This window comes from Tursiops truncatus, chromosome 10 (genome assembly GCF_011762595.2).
Source record: "Tursiops truncatus isolate mTurTru1 chromosome 10, mTurTru1.mat.Y, whole genome shotgun sequence".
Taxonomy (NCBI): domain Eukaryota; kingdom Metazoa; phylum Chordata; class Mammalia; order Artiodactyla; family Delphinidae; genus Tursiops; species Tursiops truncatus.
In genome coordinates, this window is record NC_047043.1 from 52,104,104 (window position 1) to 52,126,804 (window position 22,701).

General features: G+C 46.9%; 1 long non-coding RNA gene and 1 pseudogene across 1 annotated transcript in view; one reads left to right on the top strand and one right to left on the bottom strand.

Moving 5' to 3' along the window:
* LOC109551986 (uncharacterized) overlaps positions 1-22,701 on the top strand; it is a 134,988-nt gene that overhangs the window by 6,773 nt on the left and 105,514 nt on the right. Inside the window, exon 2 of the long non-coding RNA XR_002178690.3 lies at positions 5,776-5,975. This is a non-coding gene — a long non-coding RNA (uncharacterized lncRNA). The remainder of the gene's footprint in view (positions 1-5,775; positions 5,976-22,701) is intronic.
* LOC101319521 (embryonic polyadenylate-binding protein 2-like) lies at positions 8,455-9,252 on the bottom strand (annotated as a pseudogene).

Here is a 22,701-nt window from a genome sequence, read left to right on the forward strand (position 1 = left end):
GCAGACAAGAAATTTTCTTTTTTTAAAAAAATTTATTGGAGCAGAGTTGATTTACAATGTTGCGTTAGTTTCAGGTATACAGCAAAGTGATTCAGTTATACGTATATATACATATTCTTTTTCAGATTCTTTTCCATTATAGGTTATTACAAGATCTTGAGTAGAGTTCCCAGTGCTGTACAGTAGGTCTTTGTTGATTATATATATATATATATATATATATATATATATATATATATATATTTTTTTTAAAGTTTGCATTTTCTGATTGTGGGAATTTGTAAGAGTAGCTGACCGTTGAAATTGGAACTCTTCTTTTATTTTTATTTATATATGGCTGTGTTGGGTCTTTGTTTCTGTGCGAGGGCTTTCTCTAGTTGTGGCAAGCGGGGGCCACTCTTCATCACAGTGCGCGGGCCTCTCGCTATCGCGGCCTCTCTTGTTGCGGAGCACAGGCTCCAGATGCGCAGGCTTAGTAGTTGTGGCTCACGGGCCTAGTTGTTCCGCGGCATGTGGGATCTTTCCAGACCAGGGCTCGAACCCGTGTCCCCTGCATTGGCAGGCAGATTCTCAACCACCGCGCCACCAGGGAAGCCCGATTATCTATTTTATATATAGTAGTGTGTATCTGTTAATCCCAACCTCCTAATTTATCCCTCCCCCACTCCCTTTCCCCTTTGGTAACGATAGTTTGCTTTCTATACCTGTGAGTCTCTTTCTGTTTTGTATATAAGTTCATTTGTATCATTTTTTTAGGTCCCACATATAAGCGTTATCATATATTTGTCTCTCTCTGTCTGACTTAAGAAGTTTTCATTTTAAGCTTTGGTAAGTGAGTGGTGTTTGCCCTACGCCTTGTCATCTAGGGAACCATTTTGGAGAGGGAGAAAAACCCCAACCAAACCTGTCATTTTTTAAAAAAAGTATTTGTTCCACATTCCATAAGGCTGAGCAAAATCACATTTTCCTTGGTTAAAGCAGATGCAGTTTCTCGCAGAGAGCCTTTGAAGATGGGCTGCTGCCGCCGTTCCTGGTGGTGTCCTGTCGTGCCAGGGCCAGGACAAGTGCAGCTGGCCTCCACGTCGATGTGTTTTAACTGAAAAAGAAATAGAAAGGTACACTTCAGGACATACTGATCTCTAAAAGGCTGCTTCCTAGAATTGCTGTTTGCTAGGCTGCCAGCAGCCCCTCCGACTCCTCTTTGCAGATGTTTTATGGACGTGATTTAAACCTCAGGACTCTTCCTTTCTTCCCTCTGGAGAAGGAGCTTGGTGCTCTCAACTCATTAACTTATGTTCCCGTTATTTGCCTGCCGTTGCAATCCTCTGCTTGCAATAATGTGGCATCGCACTGTCAGGGGAGGTTCATGTCACAGAGGTGGCCTCGATGGGCGATCAGCAGTGATGGCAAATTTGCAATTTTAAGAACAGCGTACACGGCAAAAATGAGATGCAGTATGGGAAGTGCTGATGAAGACAGACTTTCTAATATTCCCGTCCTGTGGTTCCACGTGATGTGTGGTCCGGGAAGGGGGAAGAGTTATGAACATTTTGGTGCTTGGGGTTGAGACTCTCGGGGGCCTAGCCGTGCCGATTTGTGGTGTGGGGTCTTGGGACATTTGTTCCACAGACACCCGAGGGACCTGCTCAGTGCAGAGGAAGATGTGAACCCTGTCATGAGAGGATGAACAGGCTTTGGGGAGAGGTAGTGAGACAGTGGAACTGAGGAGAGATGTTCCAGCAGAGTGTTCCAGCAACTAGAGGTGTGCACAGGGGATGTAGATGTCCATGGGAGAGGAGATTTGCTCTCCTGGATTAGAGCAGGTCAGAGAGGAAGAGATTGTCACTGACCACCTGCCAAGGGCACCAGGAATACACATGTAGTTGAACTCGGGTTTGTAACCTGCTACATGAAAAGAGAACATGCACCCCACGGAACCATGGAGTGTCTGGGTAAGAGTGGTTCGGAGAGGCTTCAGAGAGGCCTGGGCTTGTGTTTGGTGATTTGAGTACAAGGAAGTGGGGTCTCTTCTGGGTCAGTCTTGTTAGAAAGAGGGGCAATTTGGTGACTGGGCATCTTAATACCTTTAGTCTAGGAGGTGGGATGAATGGAGTGGGGATAGAGATGTCCTTGGAAAAGAAGCCATGGCAGCTCACGTCAGCCTCAGGAGGGGAGGTGTGGTCCTTCTCCTTGTTGCACAGTGTCTTTGTTTTCAATTTCTATTCAGGTATGATTCCCAAGTGGTATCATTTGAGTCTTGTTGGAGATCTCGACTGGCGTTGATAGTCTATGAAATTGTTAATTTCATCAGGGGGAACATCACAGCCTAGCTGGTAGCACCTGGGCCAATGACTAGCTGCTTTTATTCTTCTCAAAATGCTTGGTCTGGGCACTGAAGGGTGAGTAGGATTTTTCCAGGTCAAAGAGGGAAGGCATCTCCCGTGGAGAGAGGGTATAGCTGGAGGAGATTGAGGGAGGCCTGGCGTATCACAAGAGGCTGAGGATGCTGTGAGCAGCTTGAGTGTCAGAAGTGAGGATGTGTGTGGGAGACGGGGAGAAAGGCCCTGGATTAGAGGGGGCCGGGTGGGGAGGACTTTGCCCCTGGCTACGGAGCTTAGACTGTATCCTTCGGCCATCTTCATCGGAGTGCTCAATTCAGAGCAGCTGGTCAACAGATGTTTATTGACGTGGGATGGCCTTCATTTTCCCTGCACACGCTTCTTTTCTTCACACCATGGATTGCCATCAAAGCCCAAAAGGAAGGCTACCCAAAGAGGGGATATCCTTCTAGGAGTCTAGATATGCTTCTCTTGCAGTAACGCTTGGACTACTATAGGAACCGAGATGGAAGGCTTCTTCTGGCACGTTTGATCTGCTCCCCTCTTTCACAAAGGGGGACCTGAAGCCACACTTGGCAATGTACTGACTTGAGATTCCACAACAAATCATGAAAGGATGAGGACTTGACCTCACATCTCCGGCTGCCTTGTCTCTGCTCTTTCAAAACTTCCCTGAATTGATGCTTACATGACCCTAGTAAATCCTGGGGCTCCACATGGCTGGGTCACTGCAGAGACACCCCACCCTCCCCCTGCCAATTCACAAAAATAAAATGAAGCAGCCAGAGGTAATTGAGAAGGAATTCCATTGTTACAGGACTCTGTTGAAGACCTTTAAGGGGATGTGGTTCCTGAGCTCTAGTAACACTTCTAAAGGCCTTTCCTCCTCTCCCCTCTCAGCTTCTCCAGGTGGCCTCTGTGCCAACACCCACACGGCTCCCTAACCACAGACTGGTGCTGGATCTTCTCTTGCTCCTTCCTTCCTCTCGTCTACTTCTTTCATAAATGGATTGGCCTGGCCTCTCTGTCCATACCCTCTGTCCCATCCTCCTTTTTCTCAGTGCCCATCCCACCTTTATATCAGTCAGGGTTGTGTCTGGTTACATGTTACAGAAGCCTCACTACGGTGGCTAAAACAAGTAAGAGGTTTCTTTTTCTCCCTGCAAAAAAGTCCATAGCAAGGTGCTCCACAGCTGGTCCAGCAGGTCCTTCTGCTTTTCTGCTCTGCCATTTATGCTGTGTAGCTTTCTTCATTCTCACAGATGGCTGCTGTGTCTGTAGGCATCGTGTTTGCATTGCAGGCCAGAAGAGGGGAAATGGACAAAGGCAGAAGACATGTGCCTGATGAATAGTTTCTTTATTTAAAAAAAAAATTTTTTTATTGAAGTATAGTTGGTTACAATGTTGCATTAGTTTCTGGTGAACAGCAAAGTTATTCATATATATATGAATATATATATGAATATATATATTCTTTTCCAGTATGGTTTATTACAGGCTATTGAATAAAGTTCTCTGTGGTATACAGTAGGACCTTGTTGTTTATGTATTTTTATATATAGTAGTTGGTACCTGCTAGTTCCAAACTCCTATTTTATCCCTTCCCCACCCCCCTTCCCATTTGGTAACCCTAAGCTTGTTTTCTATGTCAGTGAGTCTGTTTCTGTTTCGTAAATAAGTTCATTGTGTCATACTTTAGATTCTACCTGTGTTATCATATATCTGTCTTTCTCTGTCTGACTTACTTCACTTAGTATGGTAATCTCTGGGTCCATCCATGTTGCTGCAGATGACATTACTTCATTCCTTTTGAATGGCTGAGTAGTATTCCATTGTATATATGTACCACATCTTCTTTGTCTCTTTATCTGAATGGTTTCTTTATATTGGGAAAATAGTTACTTTCCATGAAGCCTCATCCAGTAGATTGATACTTACATCCCATTGGCCAGAAGTGGTCACATGGCCATCACTAGCTGCAGGGGATCTTGGGGAAGTAAGTATAATTGTCACCTGGAAACCCTGGGGAAAAAAATCAGGGTCCTGTTAATAAAGATGGGAAGAAGAGATATTGGGTAAGAAGTTGGCAATGTCTGGTATACTCATCCTCTAGATTTTGCATCACAAGAATTTTGAAGGCAGATTTAGTAAAAACAGGGCTCTTGTCCACATTGGGATGGGGGAGAGAAGCTGATGGAGCAAAGTTATCCACACGTGAATTAGTATTTGCTTAAATAAGCAAGATCTATTCTAGAACACATTGACTTAGTTTTCATTTTGTGACTTTTTAGCTTTTAAAAGTAAGTTAGAGGGCTTCCCTGGTGGTGCAGTGGTTGAGAGTCCGCCTGCTGATGCAGGGGACACGGGCTCGTGCCCCGGTCCGGGAAGATCACGCATGCCGCGGAGTGGCTGGGCCCGTGAGCCATGGCTGCTGAGCCTGCGTGTCTGGAGCCTGTGCTCTGCAACGGGAGAGGCCACAACAGTGAGAGGCCCGCGTACTGCCAAAAAAAAAAAAAAAAAAGTAAGTTAGAAATCTAAGTAGACATTTAGGATATATTGCCTATAGGAAACGAAATATTTTTTTCTTAATGCATTCTACTCAATGTCAGGACTTTGCTCTGAGAAAATTCAATTCCAAGAAGACAAGTTTCCAAAATGCATTCTACTAAGAAAGATTAGAGTTGTTTCTGTCTTATTATGCACTAGAATAAAATAATTACAGAGAACAAAAACACCAAGCTCTTGGTACTATAATTTCAATTCTCATTTTTGTCATTGTGTACATAGACATTTGATGTTATTACAGTGGGTGCATACCAATTGGTAGTGATCTATTCTTTTCCATTTAACAGTATTTTATAGACAGGGTTTTACGGACTGACAGTTCATATGGTTATTTTTAGTGACAATGTAATATTGTGATATGCTATAGCTCACTTAGTCATTCCCCTTTGATCAGAGGTTATTTGAAAAATATTTAACAGCCGATACCTCATTAACATCGATTAGTCAGAAGAGACCAGGCTATAGAAACAGAGCACGTACTGAAGGCCCCTGCTGGACCTGGCATTAGCTCTTGTTGCTGGGTGTAGAGTGGTCAGGGGTCCATTTGGTGATGGCAAATTTGGTAGTGGATATTTACTAACTGATATGGAAGGACTGCAACAATTCGATAACCAGTTGTAAATTAGCTTTTGCTATATAGTAAGCCATTCCAAAACCTAGTGACTTAAAAAAAAGCAGTACGCTTAGCTCATGATTCTGTGGGTCAGCAATTTGTGCTGGGGTTTGGGTGATTCTACTGGTCCTGACTAGGGTTATTTGTATGCCTGTGGTTTGCTGCTGGTCAGTTAGACAGTCTGCTAACTGACCCTGGGTGCTGCAGGGTCACCTGGTGTGATGGAGATGACTTGACTGTATGTATTTCATCTTCCAGAAGGCTAGATGGAACTTTTCACATGGCTGGATGGAGTTGCAAGAAATCAAGCAAAAAACGTGCAAGGACTCCTGAGGTCTGGGCTTGGAATGGGAACAGTGTGTCTTCTGCCACGCTTAATTGGCTAAAGCAAGTTCCAAGGTCAGCCACAAGGACTCCACCTCTGTATGGAAGATGCTGTAAAATCACACTGAAAACAGGTATGGATACAGGGAAGAGCATAATTTGGGCCATTTTTGCAAAAACTACCATGCTGTTGTATACCAGAATGGCAGACTGAGTATCACTCTGTTAGAAATGAAGCATTTATAGTGTGCATTACTCTGCACATTACGTGTATCACTGCTATGAACATCACATCCTTCCTGATGATTTTACCATTCTCGGCATTAGAAAAATACTTACTAAGGGAGCAAGGTGGGAAGATCTTCACTCATTCTGGAGTCATTCATTCAGCATCCCTCTGCACTAGGTTGGGGGAGGGCAGAAGCAGCGGGCACATTTGTCTGGAGTCCAGCAGGGAAGATACACAGTAGTGGACAGCACAATGTGGAATGTGGCTTCTGCTTTGGTAGTGATGTGTGTGGAGGGGTCTGGGGCATGTGCCTGTGGCCCAGAGGGAGAGATGTGGGTGGGGAATATGTGTGTGTGTGTGTGTGTGTGTGTGTGTGTGTGTGTGTGTGTGTGTGTGTGTGTGTGTGTGTGTGTGTGTGTCTTATGTAAGGCAAGGCAGCTCAGGAGTAGGTAATGACTGACTTTTTTTTTACATTTTATTTATTGGCCATCGCACAAAGCTTGTGGGATCTTAGTTCCCTAACCAGGGATTGAACTCGTGCCCCCTGCAGCAGAAGCACCGACCGCCAGGGAATTCCCTGTAATGACTGACTTTAGATTTGAAAAATGAGTTAGCCAGACAAAGAATGTGGTGAAGAGTGAACCCCAGTATTCACAAGGCATTTTATCCAGATAATGAATGAGGGTGCTCTGGGGCAGGGAGCCAGCCAGAGGGATATTGCAGTGAAAAGCAGGGCAAGGTCGAAGTGCTTTCAGCCTGCCTTTGACCTTTATCTTGGAGGCAGTGCAGGGCCACCGGTGACTGCACGTTTTATTGTGAAGATTCTCAGGATTAGAGCTGAAGAGGTGGTTTGACCAGTGCAGGCTGTTTGATTCTCTGCAGTTGGGAGCAGGTTCTTGTCCTAGAAGCAGAGGAAGAATCACTTTTCTTTTCTGAACACACCTTGGTTCTCCGAGAAATCACACTAGGAGAAATAAACTTGGCCTCACGTCACATCTTCCATTAAGATAAGATCTAGATGGAGCAAAGATTTAAGTATTAAAAAAATAAGGTCATAACGTATTAGTAGAAAATATGAAAATAGTTTTAATCTCAAAATGGGCAAGACTTTCCCAGAAGTCATAGTAAAAGAGATTGATGTATTTGACCACCTAAAGCAAAATAGAAATAAAAAACACCTGCACTGCAAAAAAACACCACATACAAAGTAAAAAATCCAACAACAAATTAGGAAAAAATATTTGCAATGTGTGGCAGCCTTGCTAGCTGGCTATTTAGTTTTCCTAACATTATTTTGTTGAAAAAAATCTTTTTCTTACTGATTCAGAATATCATCTTTATCATATGTTAAATGTTTATCTATTTATACACACATTTATTGATGGATATTTTTGGGGGCTTTAAATTCTGTTCCTTTCATCTATCTGTCCTTTCATGTGCCAGCACCATATTAACTTAATTACTGTAGTATTGTAATATATCTTAATATCTGGCAGTCCTCTCACATTGCTTTTATTTTATTTTTTTATTGAAGTATCGTTGATTTACAGTGTTGTGTTAGTTTCAGGTGTAGAGCACAGTGATTCAGTTACACAAATATACATACATATACACACACATATATATACTTTTTCAGATTCTTTTCCATTATAGGTTATTACAAAATATTGGGTATAGTTCCCAGTGCTATACTGCAGGTCCTTGTCGGTTATCTATTTTATATATAGTAGTGTATGTTAATCCCGACCACCTAATTTATCCCTCCCCTCCTTTCCCCTTTGGTAAGCATAAGTTCATTTTCTGTGTCTGTGGGTCTATTTCCATTTTCACATTGCTTTTAAAAAAAAATAACCATTAAGACACACGATTCTACTTTTCTATAAAAGGCGTTCGGGGCTTCCCTGGTGGTGCAGTGGTTGAGAGTCCGCCTGCCGATGCAGGGGACGCGGGTTCGTGCCCCGGTCCGGGAGGATCCCACATGCCGCGGAGCGTCTGGGCCCGTGAGCCATGGCCGCGGAGCCTGCGCGTCCGGAGCCTGTGCTCCGCAACGGGAGAGGCCACAGCAGTGAGAGGTCCGCGTACTGCAAAAAAATAAATAAATAAATAAAAGGCGTTGGTCGAACAGCCCTGAGAATTCCGACCGGGAGCACACCCAGCGCCGCCTGGGCCTCACCTGGCTGCAGCTTTGCCTGGTGCCCTCCAAAGCCCCCAGTAGCCCCAGTGCTAGGCCCACACGGTGCGCTGCTTCGTGACCGAGGGCTTCGGCCGTGGGGTGTGAGCCGTCCTCCCGCCGAGTGAAGGGGGCGGGGCAGTGATTCTGCGCAGAGTAAATGGGCCTACGAGGAGCACAGGTGTTTACACTTGACCCAGCTGCAGCCTCTCTCTCAAAATCGGGCCCTCCCTTCAGTACGGTGAAAACTACGGGAGAATCCGCCACGCCCCAGGTTCCGCCCTCGTGGTCCGACACGGGCCCTACCCTGGAGGCTGCTGTGGGGAGAGGGTCCGCCCCGGCGCCTGGGTGTCTCTGAAGGCCCCCGCGGTCCGTGGAGCTGAATCCTGGTAAGTTGTTTCTTTTGGGTAGCACCTTGAAAGACGCTCTTGTTCGGCTCCACGGCGGCCTGGGCCGAGCTCTTGGTGGCAGACTCTATGCAGGCATAGCCCTTGGGGTGTCGGGAGAGCTTGTCGCACAGGATGGCCACCTGGAGTATCTCGCCGCAGTGGTTGAAATAGGCCTCCAGCTCCTGGGCCGTGCCGCCGTACTCCACATTGCCCATGTAGTTGGATCTGTGGTCGGCCTCCGCCTTCTCCCTGGGGGTGTCTGGCTTGGGGCTCAGCAGCTGCCCGGCCAGCAGGGCCCCGGCGTCTTTCTCTTCCCCCTCTGGGTCCTGGGCCTGCTCCATGGCCCACAGCTTCAGTTTCATGGCCTCCAGCTCCCGGTCCGGTACCGGGCACTCGGCCAGGTCCTCCTTCTCCAAGAGAGACGACAGGAAGCCCGCGTCTTCCTCGTCCTCTTCCCCCGCTTCCCCTGTCTCCTCCTCCTCCCTGTCTCCAGCTCTGGGGCCCAGAGGGGTCTTCCCGGCCCGGCGGCACCGGGCCCCCCAGCCCTGGGCCTCGGGGTTGGAAGCTCTCTGTCAGGCCTCTGTGGTGTGAGGGAAGAGAGCGCGGCTGAGGAAGGGCCGCATGGCGGCCGGGGCAGGAGGGGAGATAGGCCAGGCCTCTGCTCGCCTCCATGCCCTTACGTTGCTTTTATTTATTTTTTAATTAAAAAAATTATTTATTTTATTTATTATTTCCTGCCTTGGGTCTTGTTGCTGTGCTTGGGTTTTCTCTAGTTGCCGCGAGCTGGGGCTACTCTTTTTTTTTTTTTTTTTTTTTGCGGTACGTGGGCCTCTCACTGTTGTGGCCTCTCCCGTTGCGGAGCACAGGCTCCGGACGCGCAGGCTCAGCGGCCATGGCTCACGGGCCTAGCCGCTCTGCGGCATGTGGGATCTTCCCAGGCTTGGGCACGAACCCGTGTCCCCTGCATCAGCAGGCGGATTCTTAGCCATCTGTGCCACCAGGGAAGCTCCCTCACATTTTTTTTTTTTTTAAGTTTTTTTTTTTTGATGATGAGAAACAATGCTGTATTTTATTTTATTTTATTTTGCGGTGCGGGCCTCTCACTGTTGTGGCCTCTCCTGTTGTGGAGCACAGGCTCCGAACGCGCAGGCCCAGCGGCCATGGCTCACGGGGCCAGCCGCTCCGCGGCATGCGGGATCCTCCCGGACCGGGGCACGAACCCGCGTCCCCTGCCTCAACAGGCGGACCCTCAACCACTGCGCCACCAGGGAAGCCCCCTCACATTGTTTTTAAAAGGAGACTTCTCTTAAAAACGTTTGCTTGGGTTTTTTGTTTGTTTTGTTTTTTTGCATTTGAGGTGTTTCCTATTTAAGAATATGGCACATCTTCCCATTAATGCAAGTCGTTTTTTGGTGTGCATCCCTCAGGGGTAATTTAAATTTTCTTCACATCAATTTTGCACATCTTAGGTTATTTCTGTATATTTTATCCTTCTTGGTTACTATAAATGAGATATTTTCTTCCTTGATAATTCTAACTGGCTATTAAATTCTTTATATTAATTTTGTATCCATCCAGCCTACAAATTTTTTTATTGTCTTGGACTTTTATTGGTTGATAATCATACCAACTACAAATAACTTGGCCTCCACTTTTAAATTTTTTTATACTTTATATTTCTGTTTTTTTTTTTAATATTTCTGTTTATTGTTGATTGCTTTGATTAGTATTTCCAGAACCGTTGTAAATAATAAGGGTGATAGTGAGCATTCTTATTTTGTTCCTGGCTTTAATGGAAATGCTTCTTGTGTTTTCCCATTAAACGTGAGGCTGGTTTAAAAAATAGATATAGATATATACCTGTTACATTAGGTAAGCATCCATCATTAGTAACCTTCGGTATAGCCAATTCTTTGGGTTAGCCAAGTATCTGGGTGTGTACCTTTTCCCTCTGTAGAACATCCCCACCCCCTAATGGGAACAGAGCCCCACTTGGGTCAGCTTCTGGGTGAACAGCCAGGATCTGTGGGTGATGCTCAGTCCTGTCCATCAGACCAGGATAGTCTTCCCTTGATTTGTTTTTCAGAAATTGTCAGTTGGTCCTATCTTTATTTTATAAGAGATTAAGTTTCTTTCAGTCCACAGTATGAGAAGATCAAATTTAGAATCATAATTTATTTTGTTGAGTTGTTTTGTTTTTAAAAAAATAAAATTCCTTCTTGAGGTTAATTGTGTCATGGAGGGAACAATATATGCTAGGAACCAAAATAATTAAAAAATTTAAACTTTTTACAAATATATAAAATATTCAACTCTTTATTGAAGAGGTTTAGCTCTGAATGTCACAGCACAAATCATACAGACTCACTAGGTGGAGATATCTGAGGACCAACAGAAAGCAGGCTGTTTCCTCAGAGCATCTCCCACCCATCCTCCCAAAAAGATAGTCTTCCCTTGATCTGGTGGTCTTTAAACTAAAAGGGAAATGATCTAATCACAGCATGGCCAATATGTAGTAACTCAGTGGACACAGGTTAATCACAACAGGAACTCCGTGTTGAAAAGGGAAAATGGGAGATATGACAGACATTAATTACACTGGGCTATGACAAATATTCCCTTTTCTGGCTGTAGAACACATTTCACTGTTTCGTCCACTTGGACCACCTCTTTCTGCTCCCTGGGAAAAAGTCACTGTCTTCTGAAATCCCCAGCTCTGCCTGTGGGCAACTTTCTTCCTTGTCTTTTATTGTTCAAGACCATAAATGTACTGACTTCCAGTCAGATTGCTAGCCACAGACAGAAAGTACCTCTCCTAGCAGAATGATGTCCTCTTCCATCTGTGTTTGTGATTGACTGGCTTTAGACTGAGTTAATCTCCCTTGTAATGTTGGGTGGAAGGAAAGAAAAAGACAGCTAAAGTCCATCAAAATTTGGAATTTTCCCCAATGCTTCACCTTCATTGGAAGGTTGTCTGTCTTCCAAGGTACCACGAGTGATGGTTTAACCAAGAGCTCTGTGTGGAATAACAAGTCATCATATGACCAGCTTGTGATGCCATATTTTATGTGAGATGTTAGTAACTGCTGGGTACCTCTTACTCAACAATGTTAAAATGTAAAAAGTGGCCCGTGGCGATTGTAATATGCCCTCAATTATAAGATGCAAATCAATTTCAGAAATGTTAAAATGGACCAAAAAATGTGCACCTTAGATATGATGAGGTATATCACGTCTGCACCTTTGCCATCGGCTGTCCCACCGGCTCCACTTGGACAGCGTCTCATTTATGCTTTGCTATCCGAGGCTCCCCACCTGCGGGTACCAAATTCTGTTTAAATTAGAATGAACTATTGTTGTTCTGTCACGTACAACGTTCCTTTTCCACTTGTGGTCCGAGGCAGCTGCTCCAGCTCCAGGAGTCATGACCACTTTTCCAGCAGCAGGAAGGAGAGAAGGGAATAAAAGGGACATTCTCTTTCCCTGTAAGTATATGTCCAGGAAGTTGCTCAGACCATTTCTGCTTTATATCCCATTGTGTGGAACTTAGTTACATAGTCACACTTAGCAGGGAGAATGAAATTTTATTCTAGGTAGCCAAGTACCCAGCTAATATTCAGGTGTTTGATTACTGTAGAAAGAAAGGATGAAACCCGGGGAGAACTAACTGTTTCTAAAGGTTTGTAAGATAATCTGTAAAAAAGTTCCTCTTTTTTTGTGGGCAGGGGGTGCCCATGCCATGCGGCTTATGGGATCTTAGTTCCCGGACCAGGGATTGAACACGGGCCCTTGTCAGCGGAAGCGTGGAGTCCTAACCACGAGGCTGTCAGGGAATTCTCAAAAAATTCCTCCTTTTATTAAGAATGAAATCATCCTAAGAATGTATATAATTTCATTACATGCCTTTTAAGCATCTCTGAAGATGATTAATCCCGAGCCCCCGACCCAGTCTGGGTCCCTTGTCCTATAGTGTAGGACACAGGCTGTCACTCTGAAGTCCGTAGCAGCTTTGCACAGTAGAATCAGGCTTTTGTTTTTGTGATTCCTTGATTCAAATCCGGCCCCACCAGCAGCATGCGGACCCCACCAGCGAGAAAAGGGATCATGTTTGCTTTGGTCACCACTGGTAGTCTAGCATCTGACACAGAACCCCGCATATAGTGGGCGCTTGGTAGATTTCCAAAGAATACATGAGTGAATGGACAGTTTCTGTTTTGTGTGAAGTTTCTCAGGAAAATAGCGAATATCTCTCTGCCCCCTGCCCCCCAGCCCATGGCTCCTTCCCGCGTGCAGTAGCTCTGACGAGACAGTTAATAGGACAGGTGGGTGGCTTCTGGTGTGAAGGCTGCAGCTTCCAGGCCCACCTCCCAGGGTATGGACATGAGGAGCTTTGAATTAATGCCGGAGGGGAGCCCTGAGAGCTTTTGCAGACAATTCTGGGGAGAGTGCACAGAGCCGTCGGCAGGGCCAGGCTGTGAGGCCATTAGCCCTGGGGACAGGGCCTGTTGGAGAGCCCTGTCCAATTACCGGGAGTGCGGGTGGCAGGAAGGTGTGGCCAGGTTCACATGAGTCCCAGGCTGCTGGCGTGTCATCTAACGTGGCAGGCCCAGCGTGACCCTCCAGCCTTGTGGAGCAGAGCGATGCCAGTTAGCATTTTTTGACTTTGGCAGGACCAGCAAACCGGGCCGAGGCATCTTTTCTTGCCAACTCATTAAGGGTTGGGCTGGGGCCGCAGGAAACCTGCAAATTCAGGCCTCTTAGCAGGAGAGAAGGCCTGGGACATTTCCTCAGCTGCTCATTCTCTCCCTTCTTTGTGGCTTCCCTCTTGCTCTCTTGGGGTTGGCGGGGGGCTCCAGGGGAGGCTGGAGGAAAGAGAGAGTGTGGGGTGGTAGGGAAAAGATGGCACAGAGGATACCTCCCTGAAGTCTCAGTGTCTCCCTGCCTTTCTCAGAGAGCCACAGGTCTGAGGGGCTGTGGACCTGCAGCTGCAGATCTTTTATCAATCCAGAATGTTCTCTTGCCAAGTTGGTTCAGTGTTACCAGCATTTAAAGAACTTCTGCTGTGTACCAGGCCCTGTGTTGGGCTCCGGAGGTCCCGCGGTGTCCAGACATGTAAGCAGGTGTCCTCGATGTGACGAGACGTGGGAAGTGATAGAGGCATATCCTTGACAGCAGGTATACCCAGGAGAAGACGCTTGGGTCGAGGCAGATATCCGGGAAGCTTCTAGGGGAGTAGGGACTTGAGCAGGCTTCACAAAATGAATGATGCTTGGCTGATGGACAGGGGTGTCCAAAGAGAAAAGTCACAGGGGAGCCAAGCAGCATGGCACACTTTGAGAACTACCGTACCCCGTGCTGCTCCAGGTTAAAGTGTGCTGCTCACTTACCAAGCACCAGGGAGGGGAAGGTTCTCAGTGTTTTCAAGGCTCCATCTCTTTTAGTCCTCACAGTATCCCTGAGAAGGAGAACCATTGTCCCATCTCACAGTTCAGGGCCTGGGGCACAGGGAGGTTAAGTGACGTAGCCAGGATTCATCATTAATTAGTAGTTAGTAAGGAGTGGACTAGGCTTGTTGGACCTTCAAGCCCAGAGTGATGATAGTGGTGGCAGCAAGAATCTAACAATGGTAGTTAACACTCACTGCATACTCAGTAAGCACCAGATACTGCACTAAGCATTATTTCAGTTAATTCTCAACACATGCAAGTCTGTCCTGTTTTATCCCCACCTCACAGAAGAGGACGCTGGGGAATGGTTAAGGGATTGAAGCCCTTTACCAGTGGGTGAGGGTTTGCTCCCAGGCAGCCTTAAAGCAAAGCCTGTGCTCCTAACCACTGCCCTTTTCCGGGTGTCTTTTCCTGGAAGGGCAGAGTGAGGGAAGGCGGGTCTGGAGAGGCAGACTGATAGGCCCCAGACCCCGGAGGGCCTTGTGTGCAGCACACAGGCCCACAGGCCACGAAGCATGGCAGTCATGGAGTCGGGCTGCCCGCTGCAGGGCCCACGGCTGCAGTGGGGGCCTGCTTTGGAAGGGCGGCCCCAGGATCTCTTCCATGAGTCCAGCTGGGGTCCAGTGTCCTTGAGTTCCACTTTTCTCCTCTAACTAGACTGTCAGGATCTGCCGGGGTGCGGGCTGTGCCGTCTGCTTCGCCGTGGTCTCTTCAGTGGCTGCTGAGCTCTTAGGGTCACATCACGATCTAGTGATGGAATGACTGCAACGTGGAAGAAACCAGCCTCACTGCTCAGGCTTCCCTGGGTTGCCTTGGTCCCGGCCAGAGCAGCCTCTGTCCGTTGAGCCTCGTGCTTCCTGAGCTCGGCACCTTAGCTCACGAGCCTGCTCCTCCAGCCTCCCCATTTCAGTAATTGCGGCACCAGTGTGATGGTTAATTTTATGTACCAACTTGACTGGGCCACAGGGTGCCCAGATATTTGGTCAATTATTATTCTGGATGTTTCTCCAAGGGTGTTTTTGGATGAGATTAACATTTCAATTGGTAGAGTAAAGCAGATTGCCCTCCGTCATGTGGGTGGGCCCCATCCAACCAGCTGAAGGCCTGAGTAGAACAAAAGGACGGACCCTTCCCTAAGTAAAAAAAATTCTCCAGCAGACTTCTTTGGGCTTTATCTGCACTGTCGGCTCTCCCGGGTCCCAAGCCTGCCCACCCACACTGCAGATCTGTACTGCGGCCCCCATAATTGCGTGAGCCAATTCCTTAAAATAAATTTCTTTCTCTCTCTCTATATATACACATTCTATGAATTCTGTTTCTCTAGAGAAGCCTGACTAATACAGTTGTCCTCCCAGCTGCTCAAGCAGAAACAGAGGCGTCATCCTCTCTCATTACCTACAGCACTGAATCAGTCACCAAGTCCTGTGGCTATCACTTCTCAAAGCGCTCCCGTGCCCATCCACTTCTCATCACATCACTGACACCTCCTAGGCCAGGGCAGCAGCCCCTCCCCCTGGGTGGCAGCAGCACTCACTAATTGGTCTCTGAGCTAGTCCTGCCCCTTCTCCACCCAATGTTCACACAGCAGCCAGAGTAGTTCTTACAAAGGCACATCTCACCCTGTCACTCAGCTGTTAAATCCCTTCAAAGGCATCCCATGGATCTCAGGATAAAGCTGTGATATCAGTTAGGTTTTGCTGCCTAACAAATGATGCCAAACATAGATACTAACAGGCATGTATGGCTTATGATTGGTAACTTGGTCTGGACTCACCAGGGTGGTTCTTCTGGGCTTGTCTGGGCTGACTCATGATTCTAGGGTCAGCTGGGAACTGGCTGGTCTAGGAGGGACTCAGCTTGGATGGCTGGGCTTTGTTCCACATAATCTCTCATGCTTCAGGATCTGGGAAGTGTTCTAAGAGAAAGAGAGTAGAGGCTCAAGGCATCTAGAGGCCCAGGCTCAGAACTGGCATATCGCTTCCTCTGCATTCTGTTGGCTCAATCAAGAGAAAAGTCCAGGTCAGATTCAAGGGGTGGGGAGGTGGATTCCAGTTCTTTTTTTTTTTTGTGGTACGCGGGCCTCTCACTGTTGTGGCCTCTCCCGTTGCGGAGCACAGGCTCCGGATGTGCAGGCTCAGTGGCCATGGCTCACGGGCCCAGCTGCTCCACGGCCTGTGGGATCTTCCCAGACCGGGGCATGAACCCGTGTCCCCTGCATCGGCAGGCGGACTCTCAACCACTGCGCCACCAGGGAAGCCCGGATTCCACTTCTTGATGAGAGGAGCTGCAAAATCAGATTGCAAAGGGGCTAGACTCTGGTAGGGGAATAACTGTAGCCACTTCTGCAACTGACCACAGCCCCAAACCCTTACCCTGGCCTATACAGTTCTTTGGGATTTGGTCCCTGTCCTCTCCTTCTTGGCATTCCAGCCCCAAAGGCCTCCTTTCAGTCCCTTGAACCTGCCCAGCTCTTCCCACTCCCGAGACTACACACATGCTGATCCTTTTGCTTGAAATGCCATTCCTTCATTCAGCTGGACAATTGGTCGTCATCTTTCAGGTCTCAGCTCAAATGTTGCTTTTTTGGGAAAATCTTCGTTGACTAATCTGGACTAAGTAGATCAGGTTCTCCAGTTATAAATTCGCAGTGTACATCATTCTTTTCTCACAGCAGTTGGAATTAAATAATTATTATTTTGAATGTTTGTGTCATATCTGTTTTCTCCTAGACTGTAAACTCCATGGACTTCAATTAATTAACTCATCTGTTTACCGAATGTTTATTGAATACCTATTCTGTGCTAGGCATTGTGCTGAGGTGCTGGGGATATGGGTGGTGAAAAAATAGACCCAGTTCCTTTCTCAGGGAATTTGTAATCAGATGGGGACACCGACATTAAGAAGTAATTACCAAAGCAAAAGTAAAATTGCAGTGGAGATAGTTCTACAAAGAAGGGTTACATAGTGCCATGGGGCAATTTGACAGGTAGGAGGGCAGGGAAGGTTTTGCTGTGGGCTGAGATGTGGAAAGTAAGTGTCAGTTAGGCAGAGGTGGAGGGTGGAGTGGGTGGAGTGAGACAGCTGTGACCCCACTTCTGGTGGGAGGGAGAATGTGGGGTACAAAGGACTGACAAGGGAGGCTGGAGGGCAGAGACAGAGGGCCAGACATTGTTACAGCACAAGCTTTGGGAGTTAGACTGGGTGTTCTCTGCTGGGTTGGGGGATACCATGAACTTGGCTTTGAACATGATGAGTTTAGGGTAACTTGGAGATATTCAAAGATTTCTCTAGAGCAGGCAGTTTTACAGGTTTGGAGTTCAGAGGAGGGGTCTGAGCTGAAGATATATGTGGGGTGGTCATAACTAAAGCTGCAGTCATACATAAGACCTTCTATGGGGTGGCATATGAAGGGTGGCAGCTCTTCGTTTTTTTTTTTTTTTTTTGGGGTATGCGGGCCTCTCACTGTTGTGGCCTCTCCCGTTGTGGAGCACAGGCTCCAGACGCGCAGGCTCAGCGGCCATGGTTCACGGGCCTAGTTGCTCTGCGGCATGTGGGATCTTCCCGGACCGGGGCACGAACCCATGTCCCCTGCATCGGCAGGCGGACTCTTAACCACTGTGCCACCAGGGAAGCCCAGCTGTTCATTTTTTGTGTGCCTTGGATTCCTTTGGTAGTCTGGGAGTGCCTATGATTTTAAACGTGTGAGATAAAATGTATAAGATAACAATGGAAACCAATTATGTTGAAATACAGTTATCAAAATACTAAAAATAAATTTGTGACATAGAAGTATAGATATTTCTTTATCAACTCATTAAATAACAATACCCAGTGGCAGTTCTAATAATTACTATAATCGTAAAGTAGTGATGCATACAGATTTCGAGAAGTCTGCTACAGCTGTTGTGTGGGATGAAGATCCCTGGAATTTTTCTTGGGGACGAGGTGACAGGTTCTGCTAATACTGCTGTGGTTTGTTGTTTGCATTCATAATTGAAGGAATTGCTAAATGTCAGTAAGAGGAAAGTGAAAAAGAAGATGCAGTTTTTTTCACATCCAAGTTCACTGACCCCCTAGGGGCCTGGGGACCCCAGGTTAAGACCCTTGGTCTAAATCAAGAGGAAGAGAGTGCTTAGGATGCTAGGATAGGGTCTTGGGCCAAGCAGAGGAGGATAAGGCTGAGAAGGGCTGGAAGGGAGACCTGGCAGGTAGGTGGGAAAATGAGTTTTGTCTGTAAAATCCATGGAAAACCAGTGATCCATGAAGGGGGTGGTCAGTTATGTCAAATGCTGGAAGTTCCATGACGTAAGGACTGATAAATGTCTGTTGGATTTGGTGGCTTTGCAGGGAATATTTGTCTTGCTTATTGCTTAATTCCTGGTGCATTTCAGGGCTCATGGTGGGCATTCAGTATTTGTTGAAGGGGAGGATGAGTTGCTATCTCTCCTCATCAGGTCCTGTGGGAACTTGTCTGCCTGATGGAACAGTCAGTGGAGCCTGCAGACACTTCCTGAAATCGATTTCCTGACCAAGGGTACTGTCGACAGGGATCAGTGAACCCCCAGAGTTTTGGAGGCTCTCATCTGTGAGCCACGCCCTTGGGATGGAAGATAAAGTGGCCCCTCCCCATCCAGGATGGTTGGGTTTCAGGCCCTGGCCCTCAGGATGGCCCTCACTCTGCCCTGTCCACAGCCACCAGGTTCTCCCATAGAGTTACTGATACTCAGAGCTGGATGTCACCCAGTGGAGGTGACTTCCTCTGAGGACTCACCTTCGTCTCTGCATTCTCTGCTAGTGCCTGGTGGCCGCGGGGTGGACCCCTGTTTTTGAGAGGTGCTCTGTGTGTGCTGGGAGGTCTGGATTATCACTGCAGATCTCAAGCCATTTGTCCAGTCTCCCCACTCGACGGCATCTTCCTGTGAAGTGGGTCACTTCAGCTCCAGTGCTATGGGGTGAGGGAACCTCACTGAGTCGTGCAGGGTCACCGTAAGTGAAGTGGCCGTTATGAGTTTCTGTCAGGAAGGTTTTGCTTGTAGATCTGAACTGTTGAAAACAGCAGAACAGCCTAAGATGGTGGCTGTGCCAGTGGAGGCAAGAACTTGGCAATGAGAATAACACAGCTTGGGATTTGGTAAGGATTTAACACTCATTCAGTTCAGGGGTTTCAAGCTGTGCTCCAGCGATCCCAGAGGGCTCCAGGATGGGGATAAGAGAGACCCACCAGGTGGGACTCAGGACCTGCACGACCCACTGGAGCATCTCCCTTATATATTGGAACATCTCATATACACTGAGCACCTCTACAATCTCATTGGTCTCAAGAAAGAATTCTGCTGCTCAAAATTTTGAAAATCACTGATTTAGTCCAACTCCCTTATTTGATACAAAAGGCGACTTAAGCCCAAAGAGATAGAAGGCTGAGCCCAAGGTCATGTAGATAGTTGGCAGCAGAGCTAGAACTGGAACTCAGGTCACACAGATAGTCTTTTTTTTTTTTTTTTAACGTCTTTATTGGAGTATAATTGCTTTACAATGGTGTGTTAGTTTCTGCTTTATAACAAAGTGAATCAGCAATACATATACATACATCCCCATATCTCCTCCCTCTTGTGTCTCCCTCCCACCCTCCCTATCCCACCCTTCTAGGAGGTCACAGAGCACTGAGCTGATCTCCTTGTGCCAAGTGTCCATCGATAGATGAATGGTTAAAGAAGATGTGGCACATATATACAGATAGTCTTTTTTGTGGTTTGATTACATAAATACTTATGAAGTCATACATATTACCATTTATTTGTGTATGTAGACACCATGCTTATACATGCATCGTTTCTCCTAACTGCACGCCCTCATGGTGAGTTTGTTTGCTCTGAAAGGTGTTTGGGGAAGGGTGCTTAGGAGTCTTAAAATCTGGAAGCTCTTTTTGACTTTTCTGGCTGAAGAAGCACAAGGTAGATTGAGCAGATCTATGAAGATGTCGAGTGTTTTCCACATACAGAGAAAAGAACCCCCAAAGAAAATGGTCCAACGAGGTTAATAAAGGTCCAGCATTCCTTGGAGACCTGGGACATTAATCTGCCAGCTACAACCTCAGAGGGGTTATGGAAATTGTGAAGCAGTAGCTCTGCATATTGAAAAGTCTAAAAGTAGCTCCGGAGCCACCTCCTGCACCTGGGATAGCCTCCATACTAATTTCAGCTGCTTTGTGCCAGGCTGGCCCAACCTGGATTTCTTCGAGCTACATCCAGAAAACCCCTGCAGTGCCCTCAGCCATGAGCAAAAGAGTGGGGGGAGCTAGATGGAATGTGCCTGGTTATGAATTATGTGCCAAATCCCTTCCCACAGCAAGGGGGCTGTGCCTGTGTGTGTGTGTGTGTGTGTGTGTGTGTGTGTGTGTGTGTGAGAGAGAGAGAGAGAGAGAGAGAGAGAGAGAGTGAGGGAGAGGGAGGGAGGGAGGGAGGGAGGGAGGGAGAGAGTTTCAATGTGTGTGGTATCTCAGTTGGACTAGAGCATACAGGCATCCTGAGTCTTAGAACCCTATTTTTTTTAATCTTCATGAGCCTAGGGCTTGTCTCGTTCAAGCCCCCTATTTTTCACACCAGGACCCTCTAGACCAGAGAGGGCTTATGGAGTTGACCCCCTTCCTCTGTGCTTCTGTAGCTTCCTGTCCTGCTCCATCAAAGCCCATCTCAGCTGGTACCTGTCTGTCTCCCACGAGTCTTGATAGTGGGCACTCTGTCTCATTCAACTTTGATGCCCAGTGCCTGGCGGAGGGTCTTGGCGCATTGGAGGTGTTCAGGAAATTTTTGTTTTTGTTTTTAATTAATTAATTAATTTTTGGCTGTGTTGGGTCTTCGTTGCTGCACGCGCGCTTTCTCTACTTGTGGTAGGGGGGCTACTCTTCGTTGTGGTGTGTGGGCTTCTCCTTGCTGTGGCTTCTCTTGTTGCAGAGCACAGGCTCTAGGTGTGCGGGCTTCAGTAGTTGTGGCACGTGGGCTCATTAGTTGTGGCTCGCGGGCTCTAGAGCGCAGACTCAGTAGTTGTGGTGCACGGGCTTAGTTGCTTTGTGGCATGTGGGATCTTCCCGGAGCAGGGCTCCAACCTGTGTCCCCTGCCTTTGCAGGCGGATTCTTAACCACTGTGCCACCAGGGAGGCCCCAGGAAATTTTTGTTGATGGATTGATTGACTGAATGAGTGAATGAATGAATGAATGAATGAGTGAGATTTCTTAGGAGAAATATTCTAAGAGTCAGATTTTCCACAAGGAGAGGCAGAGAGGTCATGGGAAAAGTTTTTGAGCTGAAGCCAAGCGCTACTTCCTTTTTACAAATTAAGAAACAATAATGGGGACTTCCCTGGTGGTCCAGTGGTTAAGACTTCACCTTCCAATGCAGGTGGGGTTTGATCCCTGGTCAGAGAGCTAAGATCCCACATGCCTAGTGGCCAAAAAACTAAAAAACATAAAACAGAAGCAATATTGTAACAAAGTCAATAAAGATTTAAAAAATGGTCCACATCAAAAAAATCTTAAAAAAAAGAAACAATAATGCCTTTCATTTCTATAACATTTATGATTTCAAAAAATGTTCATTTGATCCTCCTGATAACTTGTGAGAAAGACTGGAGGTGTTTGTTACCCATACTGTATGGATGAGGAAGGTGAGGCCCTGGGAGAATCAATGCTTCCTCAGGGCCACACAGTTGCTGAGAGGCCAGGGTTAAGTCCTCTAGGCATCAGCCAGAGCCTTGTTCTAGAAGCAGGTGTCCTGTTGGATTGTCTTAGAAAACCTTGCAGGAAATCTCTGAGTGAGAGAAATCATGGCCAGGCATTTGGTGAAAGAAAACCAGAGTTAGCATCTGTTTAGTGCTTTCCAGACCCTTTGATGTGCTTTCTCACAGATCATCTTGTTGGTCCCCTCTATGCCCCTGAGATGTGTCACTCACATTGTGTAGGCAAGGCAACAGGATCAAAGCCATTGATTTGCTCCGGTCCGCTCACGGATAAGTGATGGCATTGGAGCTGGGCCCAGGTCCTCAGTCATCCGAGCCCCAGCTCCAGCATCTGTAGGCCAGGCATCAGCCCAGAGATTGACAGGGCAGGTTTGAGAGCTAGAAGATCTCATAATCTAAGGAACCTGGGTCCCGCACACAAGGTGGTGGGCACTCCCGGTTTAAAGGCTGTGGTGCTGGGAGACTGGTGGGCAGGTTTAGAACCAGAGGAGAGAGGGAAGTTGAGAGAGGAAAAATCCTGCAGAAGATGGAAAAGTGAGCAAAACCAGAGGGACAGGAAAGAAATCAGGGATTATACCAGCTGGACATGGGTGGGAAAGAATGATGTAAGTTAAACGCATGTAGACAAACAGAACATAGAGTTCTCCCTCTGAAATGCCTTTCAGTGGCAAAATGTAAAGAGATGTTATTTTTGTGTTTGTGACATTTTAGGCTTCAGCTACTTGTAATTGAAAATGAAAAGAGAAAATCCCAAAGCAGCCTAATTTATTCGTTATCGAGTTAAGGAAAATGACAGAGGAAGGACACGGCACTTAGCTGCTAATTGCCATTCTTTGACAACCCACCAAGACCATCCTCAGCTTATTTCAAATAGGAATGTTCTTAACTCCTTA